Source organism: Denticeps clupeoides, chromosome 17 (assembly GCF_900700375.1).
Source record: "Denticeps clupeoides chromosome 17, fDenClu1.1, whole genome shotgun sequence".
Taxonomy (NCBI): Eukaryota; Metazoa; Chordata; class Actinopteri; order Clupeiformes; family Denticipitidae; genus Denticeps; species Denticeps clupeoides.
In genome coordinates this window covers 15,389,966-15,412,159 of record NC_041723.1, presented here as the reverse complement: position 1 = coordinate 15,412,159, position 22,194 = coordinate 15,389,966, and the positions used below count along the sequence as shown (strand labels likewise).

At 40.6% G+C, this 22,194-nt stretch overlaps 1 long non-coding RNA gene across 1 annotated transcript; it reads right to left on the bottom strand.

The window, feature by feature from the left end:
* Positions 1–1,759: 1,759 nt before the first annotated feature.
* Positions 1,760–20,004, bottom strand: LOC114767142 (uncharacterized). Its single transcript, XR_003742894.1, has 4 exons — positions 19,959–20,004; positions 19,835–19,877; positions 1,998–2,201; positions 1,760–1,897 (listed from the first exon to the last, which is right to left on the bottom strand). It is a non-coding gene; the product is annotated as an uncharacterized LOC114767142 (long non-coding RNA).
* Between the last annotated feature and the right edge of the window lie 2,190 nt (positions 20,005–22,194).

Below are 22,194 nucleotides of genomic sequence, written 5' to 3'. Positions count from 1 at the left end.
TGGATAAACGGCGTATACCAAATGCCATGAATGTAAATATAAATGGTAAAAATTGGTTCTTTACAAATGACATGTATTTACGACCAAGCAGCAAGCAAAATTATTGTTACCGAAGTCTACTTTTATATGTATGATAGACATTTTAGTGACTGCAGAAGGTCACCACCACTGAAATGCACGGTAAACATGGCTGGGGAAATATCCATTTAATATCCTCTTCTGGAAGTTGTTGTCGCCATCTACTGGAATATACAGAGATTTACCTTCAAGATTCAAGGTTCAAGATCGGTTCATTGTCAGTACAATATTGAAATACTCTTTCACACAGACCCCCCATAGTGCAAAAAAAGAAAAAATATGTATAAACACACAAAACTATACTAACTAAAACTTAGAAGAGTGAAACTTTTCTGTACAATGAACAGGACAACATCATGTAGGAAGCTTGCAAGTGGATATTTCAAACAGGACACACAAGACAAACACAAACCCTGAGTGTATAAGGAGATTTTTAGGTTAAATTAGAATTTTGAGACGATGTCTGATTCCCCAGAGCAAAAAATTCTATCAGTCTGACTATATTCTAATCATTTGACATATTAACTGTAGTCCAAATTAAAGCAGAGTAACATTAGACACGGATTTGTTGTACTAGTACAACAGTACCTTAAGCAAGTATGTTCTTTTTCAAGTTTTAGCCTGATTTAGCTTTGAGGGGCAGTGGTGGCCTAGCGGTTAAGGAAGCGGCCTCGTAAGGTTGCTGGTCCACCAAGGTGCAACTGAGGTGCCACTGAGCACCGTCACCACACACTTCTCCCCGGGCGCCTGTCATTGCTGCCCACTGCTCACCAATGGTGATGGTTAAATGCAGAGGACACATTTCATTGTGTGTGCTGTGTATCACAATCACTTCACTTTCACTTTAATTATCCTGTATTAGTCCTTGTACTCTAGAGCCCAGGAAGACAGTTAATTGAACTTTTGATGGCTGTTGACTCAATCATGCATTTAGTACTTGTATGCATTTTGGGAAACATGCAGGCAGCAATGCTGTAGTTGTAATAATGTACTATTTTAGAGCCAATACCCTGATTCTGGAGGATCCATGTGTTAGATTGGAAATAACAGTACAAATACTTTGTTCCTGTGCTCTAATAGAGTTTTGTGTTACTATGTAATGCAGTACCAGTGGACACCAGCAGTACCTGCGATGTCATGAATAGAACGAGAGGGTAGTGCACCTGTCTTTAGAGACAGAAATGGAACATAGAGTTTGTAAGCATGGAGCACATGTAAAAAAGTTAAAAAAAAAAAAAAGGCAATTATAATTATAAACTAGGTAAATCACATGATTGAGATACAAACATCACTTTATTCATACATACCTGAATGCCTATTTTTTTTTACTCTTTACATGTTAAAATCATGCTTGTTTCAGCTACTAACCCCATTTACTATTATGCTATTGTTGAAGACAATATATATGTCTACCCTATTCCAATAAAAACATCACAGACATCATTAAAGATTGTGTTTCTTTATTGTTTTATCTGTTTATGTAAATGCTGAGGATGCCATAAGCCTTACAGTACAGCATAAGCTTCACACTATTCGCTTAGTGCCAGCACAAAAAATAGTGCGCTTTAGACTGTTTTCAACCAAATTGGAATAGACTTTGAAATATACTACTCACATATTGCGAGAGACGTAGTGGATGTCATACATACATGTTTGTTTCACTTCAGACATTTTTGAGATAGGGAGGCAATTGTATTGGGGTGATAGACACACCTCATTTAGTGTTTTCCATGTAATGGACTCATTGTGTACAGGTGTGCCTTATATTGGCTAATGTGGCTAATATCAATATTCTCAATCTGGCATCAATTTCAACTGTCTGTGGGTATAAAAAACTGGTATTGTCAGTAAGTCATTCCAAGTTCATCATTCAAACAGCCACGAATACACAACGTCACTTAACGAACAAGCAGCGTCACCTTGCCATGGCGCACCTTCGGGTCGCTGACAGGCAGTCAGATGTTGCAGGTGACTCCACTGACACCACAAAAGACCATGTGAACTGGGAAATGCAGCAGTGGTCTACTGTCCTGTTCACTGATGGGTCACCTTTCTCAGAAATGATGGTGATATGCTGATGTCAACATGGTCCCCAGGGTGCACTGGTGCACTTTAAAAAATGGCTGTGAAATTAACAGTAAAGTGCTGTAAAATACCGACATAAAAAAATGTAAATAGAAAAACAATCAAGTAGTGTTTTATTTACACTAATATTTACTAAACTACTAAACCAAACAAAACTTTTTTTTACAGTAAGTAAATGTTAAATAATTATATTTCTATGTGGAAACTCTAGATGACTGTCATTTTAACAATGGGAAATTGTACTACAAAAAAACTACACAATACAGGTAAAATGACATAATCACAGTGTTGATCTAATGTATTTTGTACAGAAGAACAATTTACAAATAAATATGTTATCATTTACAGGCAAGATTGTATGTAAAATATACATACACGAATCAGCTATAACATTCAAACTGAATAACACAAATTATTTTGATACCATAATGTGTTGTGAGGTGTATTGGAAGCAGTAAATGAGTCTTGTGGGATGTTCTTTTAACAGAGGCAAGTGGCCAAAGCGCGTAACTTTGAAAAGACAGTTGTCTTAAAGGAAGAAGAGGCAATCAGTTTAATACTTGCAATAACTGACAGCGTATACCTGTTTATCAGTTTATTATTTTGTTATTTAAAATGATAAAATGGTTGGTAATGTCATTGTATAATATTAAGGCTTTAAATCCAATCTAATTGTAAAAGTGTGAATTTCAGTGTATAATTTACATTCCCGCGAAAATACACGTATACGTTTGAATTTCAAACCAGGTGAGCTCTGTGTTGTCAAGTTACCAGGCTGCAGGTTTCTATCTGTTCTCTGATTGGACAGCGCAATTATCGCGAGAGCAGCCAGCGACGCGAAGTTGCAATGAGTGGAGCGGGATCTACATGAAGACACAGAGAGTCACGTCTATAACACTGGTAAGCTAACGTCTTTTTTCCTGTGAATTTGAAGTATATGACCGATGGTTGTGTGGAAAATACAAACTTCTCTTTTTAATCGTCGATGCATTTAGCTGTTAGTTCGAACGCGACTCACCGGGCCTGTCTAATTGGCTTCGAACTAAAATCTTCCAGTTCGTTTTTTAGTTAACTTCATATTTTGAAGTAATGGTTTTTATTGCATTTTGGCAGAGGTTACAAACTTTAATAATATGCCATAATAATAGACAGGTTGTTAGTCTGACAAATATGGTAACCTGCCGTTTTTGCAGCAAACCAATAGAGTTTGAAGGGTTGTGTTTTACATTGTAGAGTTCATAAAAACGAACCTCATTGTTTTTTCAAATGTGTTGCCGCTGACTGCAAGCGGACATTTTGCAGCTTTTAAAGCTCATTTCTATCGTGTACATAACACACCTACACCTCCCGCCATTGCTGCAGCAGTTGTTACAGAATTCAAATGTGCAATTTCGCTGTGTGCGCGCCAATTTCACACAGTGAAAGGACTTGTATCACACTTAAAAGAGCACTTAGTTGAGGGGCGGCCTGTGACATGTCCAGCAAAATGTTGTAAAAATACATTCACTGTGAAATCATTTACTGCTCACATGTACAGGAAGCATTAAGCATGTTCAGAGGATAGCATAAATGAGATTGTTAGAGTTGTACGTCGTTCCAACATTTATTAACTAGAGAAGAAAGACACAAAGCAGTTGAGTTCTTTTTACTTGCAAGGAGAGCGTTGCGTTCCCTGCGTTCTCAGACGCATCTTCTCTTTTTATTTAGTACAGGGCGGTACATTTATAAGCTTATAATTATCTTTTGCATGTAGGCTTGTTTCTTGAGAGGTTTCTGCAGAGGTGTGTATTTGAATTGACTATCCAACCAATTAACTAGTGCTGCACGATTAATCTAATCGCAATCGTAATCGATGTCAGTCTGTGCGATTACATGAACGCAAAAAGCTGTGATTTAAATTATTAGTACATGGATTGAATCGGCAACATATCACTCATTCTCTCAAAGTTAGCGAGCTGACTGAAGTCTCACTTCAGTCGAATGTGACATGTTTGGTCACATGACTTTCGATTCGGTTCAATGGAGACCTCAGATTCACATAGACATATGGGTAGACGCCGCATGACGAGCTGCATCGTACGTCAACGTCGCCGCCATATTGCGATAGGCTCTGCTGTGGCGTGAAGCATATAATTGTCTATGGAGAGAAGTACATAAAATTGCCTCACTCTTGTGCTGCTTGGGGCTTATAATGCTTTACTATTTTAACTTTCAGACATTGGTCAAGTTTTTGTCTCATTGATTGCCATTATTAGTGCATAAATGGATATAAAGAATTTTACTTAAAAAGATTTACTTAAATATGTTGTATGTAAGCGATACTGTTTTAAATGTTATTGTTTTTTCATCAGAAAGCCCAGTTTCCTCGTGTATCTGTATCTGTATTAGTTTATATGGCGCTTTTGCCTATCGCAAAATGGCGGACGCGCTGACGTATCGTGTCAACTGGGGATTGTGGGACCACAGTGAATGCGGTGACTATGGTGACTCATGAGTCATTTAATTGATCCGAGTGATTCACGAATCACACAGTTCCAAAATGAACCAGGTGAGAACGAGGGCTAGCATGGATGTCGAGTCGGGCGACGGTGAACTAATAGCAAAAAAAAAAAATGCTACTTCTAATATTTTGGCTTTAGGCGGACTGACACTGAACAGAGTGTCAAAGTTGCTACAACACGAGGCAACACGACAAATTTGTATCAGCACCTCAAACAGCACAAAGAAAAGTACAACGAATGCATGACGGCAAAGAGACAGCTGAACTACTTACAAGCCGAACAAAACAAAATATAAAAATAGATATGTATGCAAGTCTCACACCATATGATAAGTCTTCGCAGAGGTTCAAAGACATCACCGACTCAATAACACACTGCTTGGCAAAAGATATGATGCCCATTTACACCGTCAGCAAAGTGGGATTTCAGAAAATCGCACGCTGGACAAGCGATACCAGCTACCATCGCGAAATTATTTTTCTCAAGTTGCAATCCCAGAGCTTTACAACAAATGCCGTGGCGAGGTTCACCTGGAAATGAAACGGGTGAAGTTCTTTTCAACCACTACAGACCTGTGGTCAAGCAGAACGACTGAGCAGTATATTAGTTTAACTATGCACTATATTGACGAGGAGTTTAAACTGAAAAGCCGCTGCTTGCAAACATGGTATTTCCCTGAGGACCACACCGGAGAGAACATAGCCTTAGGCTGAAGAGAGGCGCTGGCTTCATGGGACCTCTGTGAGGAGTGCCAGGTCGTAATCACAACAGACAGCGGTACCAACATTATCAAAGTGGTCGAGCTTAATAAGTGGACACGGTTCCAGTGCTTCGGGCACAGGCTTCATCTTGCCATCGGTAAGAGAAATTGGTTTTATAATTTGTTAGCTTACAGCAAATATTTTATACAACTGTATTTTGAAGCATAAGAATAAAATAAGTTTAGAATTGTGTGCCAGAGAACCATTGCATTTAGAGCTAATTATAAGGAAAAACATTTTGTTCTAAACAAATGTCTAAACAACATCTGCCTCAGTTATGACATATGAATATTAACTGTATGTTGTAATTTATGTATTGTTGTTTTTATGCCATTAGTGAGATTATAACCAAATTATAATCAAAGTTAATGTTGGCCAGTCTCACTGTAGTAACCAAATGTTTTGTCTTCCATTCTTATCTGCATGTATCTCACAGAAAATGCTTTGAAAGATGATGCACAACGCATCAGCAGGGCTACTGGAACATGCAGAAAGATTGTGGGCCACTTCTCCCATAGCTGGAAGAAAAGAGTGGCTTTGAAGGAAGCACAAAGAGGGCTCAACCTCCAAGAGCATGCCATGGTGACAGACTGCCCAACACGATGGGGTTCTGCTCAGAAAATGATAGCAAGACTCCTGGAGCAACAAAATGCTTGGTCCAAGGTTCTCTCTACAGACTGCAAAGTTCGACACCTACTACCCTCATGGCAAGACCTGGAGGTCCTGGAATCTGTTAACAAGGCACTTGGTCCACTCCAGGACTTCACAGATGCCCTCTCTGGTGAAAGTTATGTGAGCATATCTTCGGTGAAGCCTGCACTGCATCTTCTAAACACATCAGTGCTGGCTGAAGAGGAAGGGGACACCGATCTGAAATCAAAAATTCTTAACTACCTCAACCAGAAATATAAAGGAACACAAGACCTGCTGAACATGACCACCTTCCTAGACCCAAGGTTCCGAACACAATACATATCCGCAGAAGAAACTCAAAGCTTAAAAGAACGGGTCATCTCAGAGTTGACAGTTTACTTAACTTCTAATAACTCAGTGTTAGAGATTTCTAAAATATTGTTTTACTTATTTAGGAGATTCTCCAGCTACAGCATGTAGCACAAAGGACTGCCACAATGGAGAAAGATAACCTGGATGACGTTGAAAACCCACCTGCAGCTAAAGCCAAGAAGAAAATTAGCAATTTTTTTCAAGGGAAGTACACACACAGCAACATTTGATCCCACTGCACAGTTTAAAGAAGCAGTGGTTGCTGAACTGAATGCTTACATTTACATGCCACCTGTAGACCATGAACAAGATCCATTGAAATGGAGGAAGGTCCACAAAATAAACTTCCCAAGGCTGTGCAAACTAGCACAAAAATATCTGTGCATACAAGCAACCAGCTCTAGGTGGACATGCTTGTTTTTTGGCAAAGAATCTGTGAATAGATACATGGAACGTTTCTGAGAGTTTCTGAAGCAAAAGTTTGTTATTTCCAATAAGCTTGAGATGTGAAAAAACTATTTATATCCACCAGTTGCTTTTTCAAGTAACTGTAGCAAGTATGTTGTATGTCTTTCTTAAAATGTAACTTTTATTTGACAAAAATGTTTTCTTTATAAGAAAAAGTAAGTTCTTATTTATTGTTTTATTTATTTTATTTATTTCCACCAAACTGCAGTATTAGGAAAATAACATTTGCAGTAATGTAAAGAGTTTTTTGTGACTATTTAATTTTGTGGAATATTGTATTTTGAAAGCACTGGGCATTTAAAGTTTTTATAAGTAGTTTGTATGTTTTACTTTAAAATTAAACATTTCACTATTAGTAATTTGTATACGACTTTTCATTGATATACAAGCAAGTGCCCTTTATCATATCGCAATCGCAATATGGATCTCAATAATTTCCCCAAATCGTGCAGCCCTAAAAGTAACTGTTGATTTAGGGTTACAGGACATGTCATTCTACTTTATTTACTGTTTGTGATTTTACTGCACTGGTTAAATAATACCAATATGTAAAGTGTTTTGTTGTTAATAAAACTGTTTTATTTATTTAATGCTGTTGTCTGTTTTCATCTTTTCCCAAAGGTGTTTTTTCTCCATCAAGCCAGAAAAGGGCACTAAAGTGGAGAATAAAAGCACATCTCGTCTTCATGTGAACCCTAGAGTCCTTACCTTGATACAGGAATGTTCAGACCACCAGTGGCGTGATGTCTGAATATGGAGTAAAGACAGTAATACTTAAAACGTGATAATGTGAAACAGTCACACAAGTTTTTTTTTTTCTCAAGCACAGTTCTGCTCAGTTCTTCAAACTGAAGAGGCAGGTAAAAGTTTCAGACAAAATTGTTGTTTTTATCAAGTTACTGAGAGTTGTATTACTCTTCTATTTCCTCATGATCCAGCGAGGCCCAACTGTAGTCATTTGCTGTGACCAGGACACCTGTGTAGTAGTGGCTGGTTGTGTGAGCTATGGGTTGAAAACCTCAACACCGAGTGTTTGATTTATTGTTGTCTTTGTTTTTAAAATGAAAGCCTTTATTGTACTTCATTGCACATAATTAGCAACAGTTTGCAAACTGTCTTGGCTATGTGAGCACTTTCATAATTGTTATAGGTTATTATCTCTACTACCATTATGTAGCTCACAAAAACATAGCAAATCATTTATCAATGATATCAAATTATTTACCAAATCATTTATCAATGATCATTTATCAATGATTAAGTACTCAATCAATAACTAACAATTATGCATGTGTTCACATAGATAACACAGCAGACTATTAGCCTCATATAAACATATATAGAACAATGGCAATGTAATGTCTTCCCCTCTTTTTATCTGTTCTCTTTAAGGTCCATTGAGGTCCTCACTAATTTGTTAATTACTTATATTCCCAAACTTGTAAAGTACATATTACAACTAGAAGCCAAAATTCCAGGGGAAATTTTGATGGGTCTGTCCGGGCATTGGTCACAGCTGCGGGCATGGGATTTTTAAAATGGGGCTTCTTTACTGTGGTACTGCAGTATCACTTCAAAGAAGTTTTATTTTACAAATCCGTTGTTTCTTTACGTTTGACGGTCTTCGCGTGGCGGTCTTTAACATTCTTTAATGTTCATTTTTGCCATTCTCAGCACAATAATAAATGGTCTGTCTTCCTGACAGACCCAATTATGTATGTGGAGGAGTGATTGAAGCTTTGTTCATTACTTTGAACTTAATAAATACTTGGATAAGCTCACTATTACTGGACTTATTTAATCTTTATTTATTTCTCAATTTGTTTCTAAATGCTTCTTTAAATGAGTTTTTTTTTTTCTGGGAAAAGCCAAGCATTTGTAAGAAGGCAGTGTAGTTTAAATGGAAATTTCTGTCTGCCTGCCAGAAGCTGTTTTTATGTAACATTGAAAAATAATTCTAACTGATGATAGAGAACTACTGGTAGGCATTTTGAGTTTATATTTGAGACAATTTATAAGAGTAATAAAACGTGATTGTATGCTTTTAAATTGCAATTACTATAATTTACAGAGAATTCAGTGGCAGGATTTAGATGGTTTCACAGTAGAATTGTTTTTAATACTGCAACATACATTATAATATAAAGAACTCTTGAGTAAAATTTGCAGGAGAATGCAGTTGAAGAGTTAAATAGTGTTGTTTTTATACTATTCTTTAGTGAAATTGAATGAGATTCAATGAGATTCAATGTCCAATAAGCAACAACTACATGTAAATATTACCAAAAAAAATTGTTTGATAACAACATTGTTATGCTAATTCAACAAAACATGTCCTTTAGAGTTACATGTTTAAAATGTTTTTTTTTTTGTCATTTGCAACAGTTTTAAACTGTTAAATTTACAGATTGTTCTGTAAAGTTGTTTACATTTTTCATGTAATTTTTACATCATTGTATTGGCAACCACAACGGGCAGTATTTTTTGGTAAAAATTACATAGATTTTTTTTACATTGTGGAGGAGGGGTAACAGTCTGGGCAGGCATCAACAACAACATTTATTTCTTATATAGCCCAAAATCACATACAGTATGTCTCAATGGGCTTTGACAGGCCCTACAGTTGACACCCCCCACACGTGACCCTTCTGCACACAAGGAAGAACTCCACACAAAAAAACTCTAGGAGAGAAACCTTGGGAAGGAGTGATACAGAGAGGGACCCCCTTCCAGGGTAGAGTGAGCCTGCAAATGGTGTCAGTGCAGGGTTGGGGATGATATAATAATAAGTCCTACAGTTGTAGGGTTGGAGAAGTCCACGATGTAGTCAGTGTCATGGTCTAGATTACATGTCCATAATGATGTTACTGGTCCATTTGAAGATCCCTGGAGCTGTAGTTGTAACGGTGGTGGTGGCTGTGGTGCCCCTCTGGTTTGTTCCAGTTAGTGCAAAACAAACATGGATCAGTCACTGCACGTTCTTACCTCAGAGACATCACAGAACCCATCATCATCCCCCAATTCCGCAAGCACACCTCCAACTTTCTATTCATGGATCATGCTCCACCACATCGTGGCAGAATCGTCACTCGACTTCAGGAAGCTGGTGTACCTCATATGGTATGGCCATCAATGTCCCCTGACCTGAACCCCATAGAGCACGTCTGGGACCAGATGAAGTAGAGACTGAAGGATCGTACCCCACCCCTGGCAGAACTGCATGTAGAACTTGTGGAAGAGTGGAACGCATTGCCTCAGAACAACATCATGAAGCTATTGAGGAGCATGAGGCGTCGCTGTCAAGCTGTCATTGCGGGAAATGGTAGAAACACCTGCTACTGGCATTGTCAATTTTTGTTATTTTGGGCTATCCCTCTTATTGTCAAAATTTTGGGCGTAATAAATATTAAAGTAATTAAAATGGTGTTTCTTCTCATAAATTATTAGTAATACCAAAGGGAACTTTTACTTATTTCATTAAAATTCTGAGCAAATAGGAAAAGTAGTCATGTAAATAACAATATCCCAAACTTATGGTGAGTAGTGTACATAAATACACATTTTTGCACATGATGCATGACGATTGACATAAAAGAGAAAACACTGCTTAGTGTTTAATGTATAATGAAAACAATATCATGTATAATGAAAACAATATCAAATTATTCAGCTTCATTTAGTTTTTCACTTTTTGTGCTTTACATTTGTACACACTAAATTAATTCATCAGCTATTCAATTCGATTTCTACTCCTTTACAACAATGGCTGTTGTGTCATTCACTGTGCTACATTTATACGTTTCACTTTAAGGTAGTCAATACATCAAGGTTTCCTGCAGTCTTTAACAGAAGTATCTATATTTTTTCATTGAGTAAAGAATGTGTGGAATTTTTACTCTTCTAGAAAAAGGAAAATAACCAGACAATCCGGGGCTGGAATGGTTTAAAATCTACTACTTTTTATTAATTGTATGCAAGGCCAGAAGTCCAACCACAAGGCTCCAAACATGACTTAAAAAAAAGGCAGACTAAAAGAAAACAGCCCTGTTTGATCTTGCAGTACCGCCAAAAACAGTAGATGGTGCTATTTGCACATGGTCACAAGGTTTTGATTTCTAAGAGAAATACAACATAATCAGTGTTGTTCAATTTTTTTTCCCGGCCTGTCAGTAACACAGTTGACTCATGAAAGTGTGTATGTGTATCTGTCCTGTCATTATTCACTGCCTTTTTTTCCCAAATAAATTATATTATTTTTGTTTTTCTTGTTTAACTTGCTACATTCACGACAGACCGGGACAGAGGAAAAAGGAGAGAAATAGGGAAGTTGGAAAGAAAGTAGACATATAGAGGAGGGAGAGGTTGGAGTACAAAAAAATGGGGATGGGGGTTGGTTGGAGAAGGATAGGGAATAAACACTGACCATCTGCTTCTTTACCTGCTTAAACAGGCAAAAAAACAGCAGGAAAAAAACACAGTAACATCTGTATAAATCATAGTAAAAAATTCATATTAAACATTATAACAGCACACAATACGAATAACACAAGACATGTTCAACTGCTCCACACAATGTGTCTATGAGTATGAGTTTGTGTACCTGTGTGAATGTAGCCCTGAGTGCACACTTGTGTGTGAATGTGCCCACAACGTTTACGTGGTTAATAGTGTTTGTGGGGACCCACAGCCCCTCCTACCCAAGGACATGAAGCCAACATAGGAGGCTCAGGCCATAACTATCTAGAGACTCTCACAGGGCACAGGAGTCCTAAGAGGGCCACTGCAGGTACAATTGTGGCATCCACCTAGAAAATGGAAGATGAGAGCCCCAGATGGGGCACCCAGCAGTCACAATAGTGGCCCAACAGTGCCAGGAGGGCCAGGACCCACCAAGCAGGGTCCATGGTGGCCCCACTGGGCCCAGGGTGGTCAACATTCATTCAGCTCCCAGACTACATAAGACAATTGACAACACCACCCCTGACTGAATTTCCCCTCCACCTGTGTGTAATCTTCCTGCCCACAAAAGAGGCTAGAAATTGACTCAATTTGTTACCATGTTAAATTTTTTGCCAGCAAAGTCTTTGTGCTAAAGGTTTTTCATTTGATAATTTCATTTATATCTAGTTTGATTTACATTTTTTATTCAGTATTTCCTGGTTCTGGGGTATTATGAAATTTTCTTTTCTGGATTTAATGTTTTCTTCTCATTTCTGAGAATGTCTTTTTATGCAACGATAATGAAATTATTTTACCTCTCACCACAGCTTCTAATATGTGACAGACAGAACATTACTGTACCAAACAATGACTCACAATGTACTGAGAACATGCTGAGCTGAGAAAGCATCGAACTCTGCAACGACACATCTCTCTTCCAAATGTTACTGCTATTGACATTTCTGTCATTTTTGTCATTGTAAGTAGACTAAAAAGAACAAACAAGACCCTAATCTGAAACGGCCGTGATATTTATGGGATTCGCGGGGGAGTAATTATTCATTGTTATGTGCAGTGTCCTGGGCACGTGTTGGTTTGTATTTTTTCGCTTGTCCTCCCCTTCTCTCAGGCTCCTCCCCCAGGCTGATTACACCTCGTCAGGAGATCATCTGCATGTGGAGCAGGGCGGAGCTTCGTGTTTATTAGGCCTCTGAAACTGGAGGAATGAGGCATTTATCCTGTTGACTTCTTAGTGGTGACTGTGTGTAGAGAATTGACTTGCTGTTGTATAGTGTCAGATTGGTGCATATAATCATATTTTTATTCTTCCCTACTAGTGCTATGATTATTATTATTAGTGATACTGAATAGTGTACCATTAGACTGTACAGGTTCATGTAGGCTGGTAATCATCTCCAACAATCCCTGTATCGCGGACTTGTGCACCCCGTGTGCAGAGATAAGGTGGTAAATCTGTGCACCTACATATCACCCATAGGTAAATCTGTTTATACATTAGGAGTAGTGGGTGAGCGCCAACCCCTGTAAGTTTTGGAGGCTGCTTACAGATTCAGTGGCAGGATATGTTCGTGGTGTAACTCGGTGATGGCCACATGTCTTATCCAGTAGGCCTGTATCAGCTAACTAGGTTGGTTGGGTGAAAGGCCTGACCTGTAAGCATAATATGACATTTTTTACTGCGGTGGGGCCCGTGGGTCGGCCACAATCCAGGACCAAATTTGAAAAAAATGTGACCTGTTGAGCGCGCACACCGACTTTTCTCAGGTCGTGGGGCTTTTCGTTCCACACAGTTTATGGTTATCGGGACTTCCTGGAGAGACTGAGGGCAGAGTTCGATCGGCCAGAGCCCGAGCCAGGGATCGAACCCTGCCCCACCACCACCACCACACCCAACACCAGCCAGGGGTTCCTCCTGTGGGGAGGGTGGGTGGGTAAGCGACGGATCTGGGTCCTCTGGTAGCTGTTAAGCAGGGAGCACCACAGAGCCCCCTGGGAGCCATGAGGATCCAGCTGGTACAGGCAGTGAGAGGGCCTGCTTGTCCCAACAGACGCAGGAGGGGCTGAGCAGATGGTCCGGCGAAGCCCTCATACTGCCAGCAGGGTCCTGGGGAGCTGGTTTCACTGCCAGCAGAAGGCACCATCCAGGGGTACAGTGAACGGTTGCGTGAGGGTCCTGGACCGCCTCCCTGCAAGGAGCAGGAAGCAATGCAAGACTCGTTACAGAGGATGTGCGGGGACAGGGCCTGCAGTACACGGAAGGGTCGGACCTGACTTTTATGTGCAGATTGGAGGGAGGCCACGTTGTGGGACCATGTCTGGGAGCCAGCCAGAGGGTCTGGGTCCTCCAGTGGGTGGACACAGCAGGACAGGAGCCCTGTGGTTGCCGCCGCCTGCCCCGCCTCCTCCACTGATTGTACTGCTGGGGCTCCGGGGACGTAGCCGTGGAGGGAGTCTCTCTCAGGATTGGCTGCAGCTGGAGACACGCAGTGGAGCAACCCATCATCGGCTGCAAAATTTTAGTGGACCGTAAAACGTATGTGTTGTATTTCATGGCCGCACAAACCCTATAGACCTTATGCCTTGCTTGACTCTTCAATCATTTTAGAAGAATTGGCTGATGTTTTGACTGTGACTAAAGAGCAAGTGAAGCTGAAACCATCACCAGTGTCATCAAGGACAACAATTTTACTTTGTAAAAGATTAAAAGGTCTTCAAGTGAGAGGTTTATTCTCCTCCAAGAGAATCACCTTACTTACTGTGTGTACATGAACTCATTCCCGACAGTCGATCTCACATTCCTGTTCCACATCACTTAAGATAATAAGCCTGCTTGGTACATTCCTCATCATGGGTATATCATGAGTGGTCTTTATTTGTTCAGCAACGTTTCAATCACCTTCTTACAGGACCAGATCTCACAAATGCCTTGGTGTGAGTTTTATGTAGGTTCTGTAAGGATCCAACTGGCATCATATATAATGTGGAACGTATGTTTCATTACTTGCAAGGATTACCTCAGATTCTTATGGTGGGAACAAGGAATCCGTACAATCGAACTTTAATCCTGAAAACTATCTATTTCGGACTTAAGCATCTAGCTGCAAAAGGAAAGAATCAGTTTGATCAAGGCACCATTAACTTCATTCAAAGGAACTTTAACATGGACTTGTTAGTTTGAAATCAGAGCTTGAAGCAATCCAGCTAATCAAAGAAGAATGTGCTCATTTCCCGATCCTACAACAACTGTGTAAACTCAAGGTTGATTGTAATGAGTAACTCCCAAAAGAGTTCGAAACAGTGGGAGATGTGGCTACAAGACCTCCAAAACAAGATTTTACGTTAGACGTTAGCTTCTCAGAAGTCAAGCGATATGAACTTCACTTTTCGAATGCTAATTATGGGTAATGTACCTATCTCAGATCAATGAACAGTGATGGAAATGTTCACTGCTCAATAGTCATGAGGAAAGCACCCACAAAGATAACCACATTGGCTGGACTTATCTGCAGCAGTGGTAGCCACAACAAAGGAGAGGGATGTGTGAGGCGATAATACACACACGCATTAGACTGGTAGTCTTCACACTACCTCACACCCCCAAACAAAACGTTGGTACGTTACTTAACTCCATTAGTTACTTTTTCAAAGTTTACTAGTTGTAGGTGACTTTAAACGTGCAACGTCAGCCCTGCAGTCTGGTTACCACTGCACATCCACAAACATAACGGGCACATAATGGACCACCAGCTTACACCAAAAATAAATGGCCGATGATGCTGGGCCACTTGATCCCCCACTTGTCACATCCTCTTCTACGGAAGGGAGAGGGATGTGTGAGGCAGGAATACACGCACCAGTCCGGACTGAAATATTGTGCATTTATGTACAGTGAGAAGTGAACAACCAACCATAAACCTAGGGTGCTGTACAAACACACTGTTTACATGAAAACACTGTTTTCACACACTCTTTACATCAAAACAGAATGAGGAACAATTATAACAATTTCTATAGGTACTGACTATGGCCACTGCGTTGCTTTGGTACTGTTGGACCCAACGGCTGCTTTCAACCCTGTGGACCACCAGATTCTTCTGTCTTGCTTATGTTCCTGGTTGGTGTAAGATGGGACATCGCAGGACCTTGACGTTTCTGCAGCTTTTGTCTTACGGAGAGACCAATCACCTCTGTTTTCCATATCTTTTTCAAATGGCAAGAGGTGTGAAATGCCAGCAATTTATTTTTTTTAGATCCTCCTGCTCTGCCTTTGCCTGCCACAGACGGGAGACACCGGGGACGTGACAGGGCAGAAACAACAAATTCTGTTTGATCTGTGGCAACTTCCTGGGAGTCAAATGTATAAAAGAATTGTTTTGTGAACACAAGGGGCTTTTTACTTCTCCTTTTACTTTCCTTTCCATTGGGAACTGAGCCTTCCAGATCCTGGGCCTTTTCTCTCTAACTGTTTTTCTCCTGGACCAGGCGACTTCTATGAAGCTTGGTTCAGGCTTTTCTGTCTTTTTTTCCTCATGTCTTTCATTTTGTTTTTCTCTGTAACATTTGTCAGAAACTGTTCATTCTTTTAACCTCTATTGTGCCATGCCTCTTTCTGCCTGGTAACATGAAGTTGACGTGGTTTTAATACAGTGCTTTTGTGTGTAGTGTTACATCCTTTAGGCCATAGAATGGCTTGAGGTGCTCTGTGTTGTGCGTGTTCTCTTTTAGGCTGTCTGTTGGGGAGAAGATTTGGATTACGGTTCCGCCCACCAATTCCCCCGTCAACTGGCAGCCAATCAACGCACAGGACAGAGAACTACTTATGGACCATTCCAGCCTCCATTCGGCTCATTGTTGTGGAGCCGGAGGAGGAGGAAGTGAGAGGAGAGTTTTGAAGTTGGAGTTTTGGTATTGTTGTAGAGTTGCTGATAACCCTTTGTTGTTTGTTAGTGATTAGCGTGGTTAATTGTGTTTTTGAGTATTTGTATTGTTTCTTCTTTCATGGTGTGCTGTCCTCCTGTGGGTGGTTGTTATATATATATATATAGCACTTTTGGTTTGGCTTGTTGTTCACCTCTCACTGTAAATAAAAGCACAATATTTCACTTGGGCTTTGACCACATCACCCCAGTCTTACAATCACTGCACTGGTTACCCATCAAATTTAGAATTGACTACAAAATCCTACTTAACCTATAAAGCTCTAAATGGTCTCGCCCCACAGTACCTGAGTGAACTTTTGGTTCTTTACGAACCGCCACGCCCCCTTCGATCAATGGGTGCGGGGTCACTTCTGGTATCAAAGGTGCAGAAGATCACAGCTGGGAGCAGATCCTTCTCCTATAGTGCTCCGCAGTTGTGGAACAGCTTGCCTGTCAGTGTCCGGGACTCAGACACAGTCTCAGTGTTTAAATCCAATCTCAAAACCTATCTGTTTTCTCTGGCTTTTTGTTAAAATCCTAGACCCTCATTTCACTTCACTTTGACGTCAATTATAAAGTCCAGTTTATTACAGAGTCCCCCTGTTAGACACAGACAAAGTTAAATTCACCCTAGTTAGGCTGTCCTAGTTAGGGTACCGGGCCACTGTAGCACCAATATACCACTATAACCACATATTTCAGTATCGGTTGTACAGTGCAACCGTCTGCCGCTGCTTCTGTTTTTTTTTCTCCGATTCACGGAATAAAGCGCCCAGACTACTGGCAGACCCCAGTGAAGAGACCAGCAAATAAATCCTGGTTCCTGACAACTGTTTAACAAGGACATACCATGAAACAAACCAGAGGGTCACCACAGCCACCACCACCGTTACAACTACAGCTCCAGGGATCTTCAAATGGACCAGTAACATCATTATGGACATGTAATCTAGACCATGACACTGACTACATCGTGGGCTTCTCCAACCCTACAACTGTAGGACTTATTATTATATCATCCCCAACCCTGCACTGACACCATTTGCAGGCTCACTCTACCTTGGAAGGGGGTCCCTCTCTGTATCACTCCTTCCCAAGGTTTCTCTCCTAGAGTTTTTTTGTGTGGAGTTCTTCCTTGTGTGCAGAAGGGTCAAGTGTTGGGGGTGTCAACTGTAGGGCCTGTCAAAGCCCATTGAGACATACTGTATGTGATTTTAGGCTATATATTGTTGTTGCTTGGTATCTGTGTCTTCCCACCGCACACATTCCCCTCATTTGTTGTCATGTTTCCTGACTCATAGACAGGGAGAGAGTTTTTTATACTATTCTCCACAGTTTTACATTGGGTATTCAGGGTCGTGCCCTAGAATGGCATAAGAGACTAAAGAGAAGTTTTAGTGTTCAAATTGGTACCGATGTGTCCCCTGCAGCCCCTCTCAGATGTGGAGGGTTCAGTTCTTGCCCCTCTTCTCTTTTCAATATATTTACTCCCATTGGGGTCTATTCTCCACAAAATAGCATTTCTTTTCATTTGTACACCGATGACAACACAGGTATTCAGCAAAAAGCTTACTGGACTGCATTATGAAATTAAAGCATGGATGTTTTTAAAGTGCTTTATTTGTGAGTTTGGTCTGCATAGCCAGCAGTATGTCGGACCTGTTCCCGGTGAGAGTTGGACTCCGCCAGGGCTGCCCTTTGTCAACGGTTCTGTTCATAACCTATATGGACAGAATTTCTAGGCACAGCCGTGGTGTGGATGGTGTCGAGTGTGGTGGGAGAAGAATCTCTTCTCTGCTTTTTGCAGATGATGTGGTCCTCCTAGCTTCATCAGGCTCTGACCTTCAGCTCTTGCTAGGTAGATTTGCAGCCGAGTGTGAAGTGTCTGGGATGAAGATCAGCACCTCGAAATCTAAGACCATGGTTCTCGACCGGAAAAGGGTGGCTTGCCAACTCTGGGTCAGGAGAGAGGTTCTGCCTCAAGTGGAGGAGTTTAAGTATCTCGGGGTCTTGTTGACGAGTGAGGGAAGAATGAAGAATGGTGAAGAGGGAGCTGAGCCATCCCAATCCTTACCTATGGTTTGAGTTTTGAGTAATGAACAAGATCATGGATACAAGCGGCTGAAATTAGTTTCCTCAGTAGGGTGGCTGGGCATAGCATTAGAGATAAGGTGAGGAGCTCGGACATTCGGGAGGGACTCAGAGTAGTATCGCTGCTTCTCCACATCGAAAGGAGCCAGTTGAGGTGGTTCGGGCATCTGGTCAGGATTCCACCTGGACGCCTCTTACAGACGGTAGCTTGATCCCCTGGGGTGCTTGAGTATTCAGGGTCCATGGGGATCACAATTGGTTCATGATTGTGCATCTGATTGTTCGTCCTGCTCCTTCCTGGTCAGTTAAGAATTCAAATGTAGCCGATGGTGGTGGTTCTGTGTCCTTTACGATCTTCAGGCGTCTGAAACCACACTTGTAAGGAAACACAGCAGCATACATAGAATATTCAACTCTATCAAAGGCTTTACACACTTAGTGGGGATCATCATGGGGCAGTGGTGGCCTAGCGGTTAAGGAAGCGGCCCCGTAATCAGAAGGTTGCTGGTTCGAATCCCGACCCGCCAAGGTAACACTGAGGTGCCACTGAGAAAAGCACCGTCCCCACACACTGCTCCCCGGTCATGGCTGCCCACTGCTCAGTCAGGGTGATGGGATAAGTGCAGAGGACAAATTTCACTGTGTGCACCGTGTGCTGTGCTGCTGTGTATCACATGTGACAATCACTTCACTTTCTTTCACTTTCTTTCTTTCGTTTGGAGTCTGATGAAGTCAAAAGGTTGCACACAGATTGTACATGTAGAAAAACAGTGTCCATTGTAGATTAAAACCAAACCAGAAAAACAAATGACAACAATGATCAAATATTGTAACGCAAAGACATGTAAATATAGTGAGAAGCTTGAAATGATATCAGGGAATTCATAACTGCAAATTTGCACCGACGTATTGAGTCTAATCAACAACAGTGGTGGAAAAATAAATACAAATAAAAGGTCCTGCTTAATGCCATGTGATTAGAGAATTACACCTTTATCACTAAAAGTTATTGTTTGAGATTATAGCACTGTTGAGGTGTTCAGAGAGAAAAACAGTTTCACATAAATATAAATTCTGATCCTAAACATGTTGATCATACTGAACATGAAGATGAATCTTTTAACTGCAATATCCAATCCCTGATCAGTTATTATCAAATTGTTCACCATGGGACATTAAGTTCAATGTAATACCAGCAATCTAAAATGTCACAAATCTTGGTTATTACTGGTTACAGTTTGGTTTGTGAGTTCATCTATTGTGCCAGCCATATCTACATGCCACATTGTAAGTGATACAGTAATTAGTCTATGTTCATTTTATACCTTGTCGGAGTGGATCTGAATTTAGAAATGCCTCGGTTTCTACAGGCGTTTTTTAGGATATGTAGATCCTTTTTATTTAAATTAAAGTACAGAGATTCTATTCCTCGCTATACAGTAAAATTCAGATAAAAAAGACTTACGGACGCAGATTCACATCCGAACAAAGGTATTACGTTGGATCACCTTTTGTAAAAAACGAGGAGATTAAAAAACTCTCTCTACACACAAAAGAACTGTATTCAAACCACTCCAACTTGATGTTACCTGGCAGAAAGAGGCCAGGTCCCATCTGGGGAAGACAAAGAGAGCAGGGCAATCCCGACGGCCAGCGCCTGGCACCTTTGGCTCGGGGGAGGGCCGTCAAATGCTGCAATGCCGTCCGACAAAGACAGTAAAACAGAGGTGTTGAAAGTGCCAAAACGCCATGGCCATGCGATGTCCCATCTTACAGACAGCCGCTATGCAAAACAAAAGCGCAGAAACGCCATGGCCCTGCGACGACCCATCTTACAGGGCTGTCTGGAATTCCACACTTGGGATGCTGCCCCATGACTCGGACCCGTATAAGCGGAGGAAAACGATGGTGGAAACTATTTCCCCATCAAGTCATATAGGAGGTGTCTGCCGCTGCTTCTGTTTGTTTTCTCTGAGGCACTGAATCAAGCACACAGACCAAGAAATTATTGTGTGATGACTATATAAAAACTCAAATTTTTGCTCACCCTCTACACGCGCGGTTGTATTTTTTCCTCCAAAACATTCGCAGGCATGGATCAGCGTTTGCATAAATATGTGTACATGTACAAGTGTTCGCAGAAAATGTCAGCTTTTATTTTTCCACATTGTGCTCATGCTTGGTGGTTGGCACTATACAAAACATTTACATTTACTTTACGGACTTATCCAGAGCAACTTAACTGTTAGTATTTTTACATGGGTGTGAGCAGGGTGTTACCTTGAATATGGCTGCCAAATTTGAGGATGTTTGGTTAATGTTTACTGTGCTACAATGTTACTTTTTTCAGAGTGGTCTTAAAAAGGTCTTCGAAGGTCTTAAATTTAAGATTAAAAGTCCAGGGATTTGTGTTCTTTTATGTGTGTTTATAACGCTGGAGACCACATTCCTTATCACAGAACTTGCGTGCCGCAGACAGATTAATTTATACTGATACACCGGTAAATCAACATGGCTTCTTGCCCATGCGCTGTATGTATTTCTCTAGTCTCATTCTTAGAAGCATAACATGAATTGCTGTTAATCAGCATAACAAGAACAAGTGTTCTACAAGGGAGGAACCCTGAGTTACAATCTAGGAACTTTTCAAATGCAGTAAATGAAAAATGATCAGTATGTCCTATTAACTCCAACAAATTGTTGAGGAAAGCCCAGAGTCATATCTAGGGTCTTTAGTTCATTACTAGGTAATTCCCTGGATTGTTTGGCCTCCACCTTTATTTTCCTCTGATCCTTTTTGTTGCCTTCATCCAGGATGTCATTAAGCTTTTTAATATAGTCCTCCTACTTCTACAAGTCATGTTCTACCTGTTGGCACGCCTTCTCTTTTTGCTGTAGAATGTCTTCCATCTTTTTTAAGTGTGTGTTTCTTTGGTCTAAGTCATTTAATATTCGTAGGTTGGCCTCCTCTCTATGCTGTAGCATTTCCTCGCACTTTTTTAAGTAAGCCTCCCTTTTCTATGAGTCAAGTTCTACCTGACGGTTGGCCTGCTCTCTTTTTTGTAGCATTTACTCAATATTTTTTATGTCTTTGTTCTTTTTGCGTAAGTCACGTTCTACAAGTTGGCTGTTTTCTTCTTCTTGCTGTAGCATGTTATTCCTGTGTTTTAAGTCTGCCAACTTTTTAAATAAGTCTTGTTCTAAATGTTTGTTGGCCTTGTCTTTTTTCTGTAGTATGTTCTTCTTCTTTTGTAAGTCTGCCACCCTTTTGTTTAAAACACATTCCAACTCTTGGTATACCTCCTCTCTTTGCTCTTTCATGTCCTCACTCTTTTTTAAGTCAGTTTCCCTTTTGTATAAGTCATCTTCTAACCTTTTGTAGACCTCCTCTCTTAGCTGCAACAAGTCCTCCATTTTGTCAAAGTCACTTTTTATCTTTTGGTTGTCCTCACTTTCCAACATGTCATCCCACGATTTTAAACTTGTCTCCTTTCTGTAAATGTTGTGATTCATGACTTTTTCGTTGGTCAGTGTAGCCTCTAAGATCTCATAAGGCATAGTAGCCTCTGTCTCGTACATCCTACTGGATTTATCATTGTCATTCTGCTTTCCATGACAGTTCTTCATGTCCTTATCGCCCTCTACCAAGATTACCTCAGACTTATCTGGCAAAGGTTCATATGCACTTTCTGGTACTATGAGTTGGGCATTTCCACGACCCAAGGCTTTCTCTGTGTGGCCCTTCACGAATTAAAAGGCTGATTTGATTGTATCGGTTAAGCAAAGAATCATATTTAAAATTCGAATTATTAAATTAATACTTAC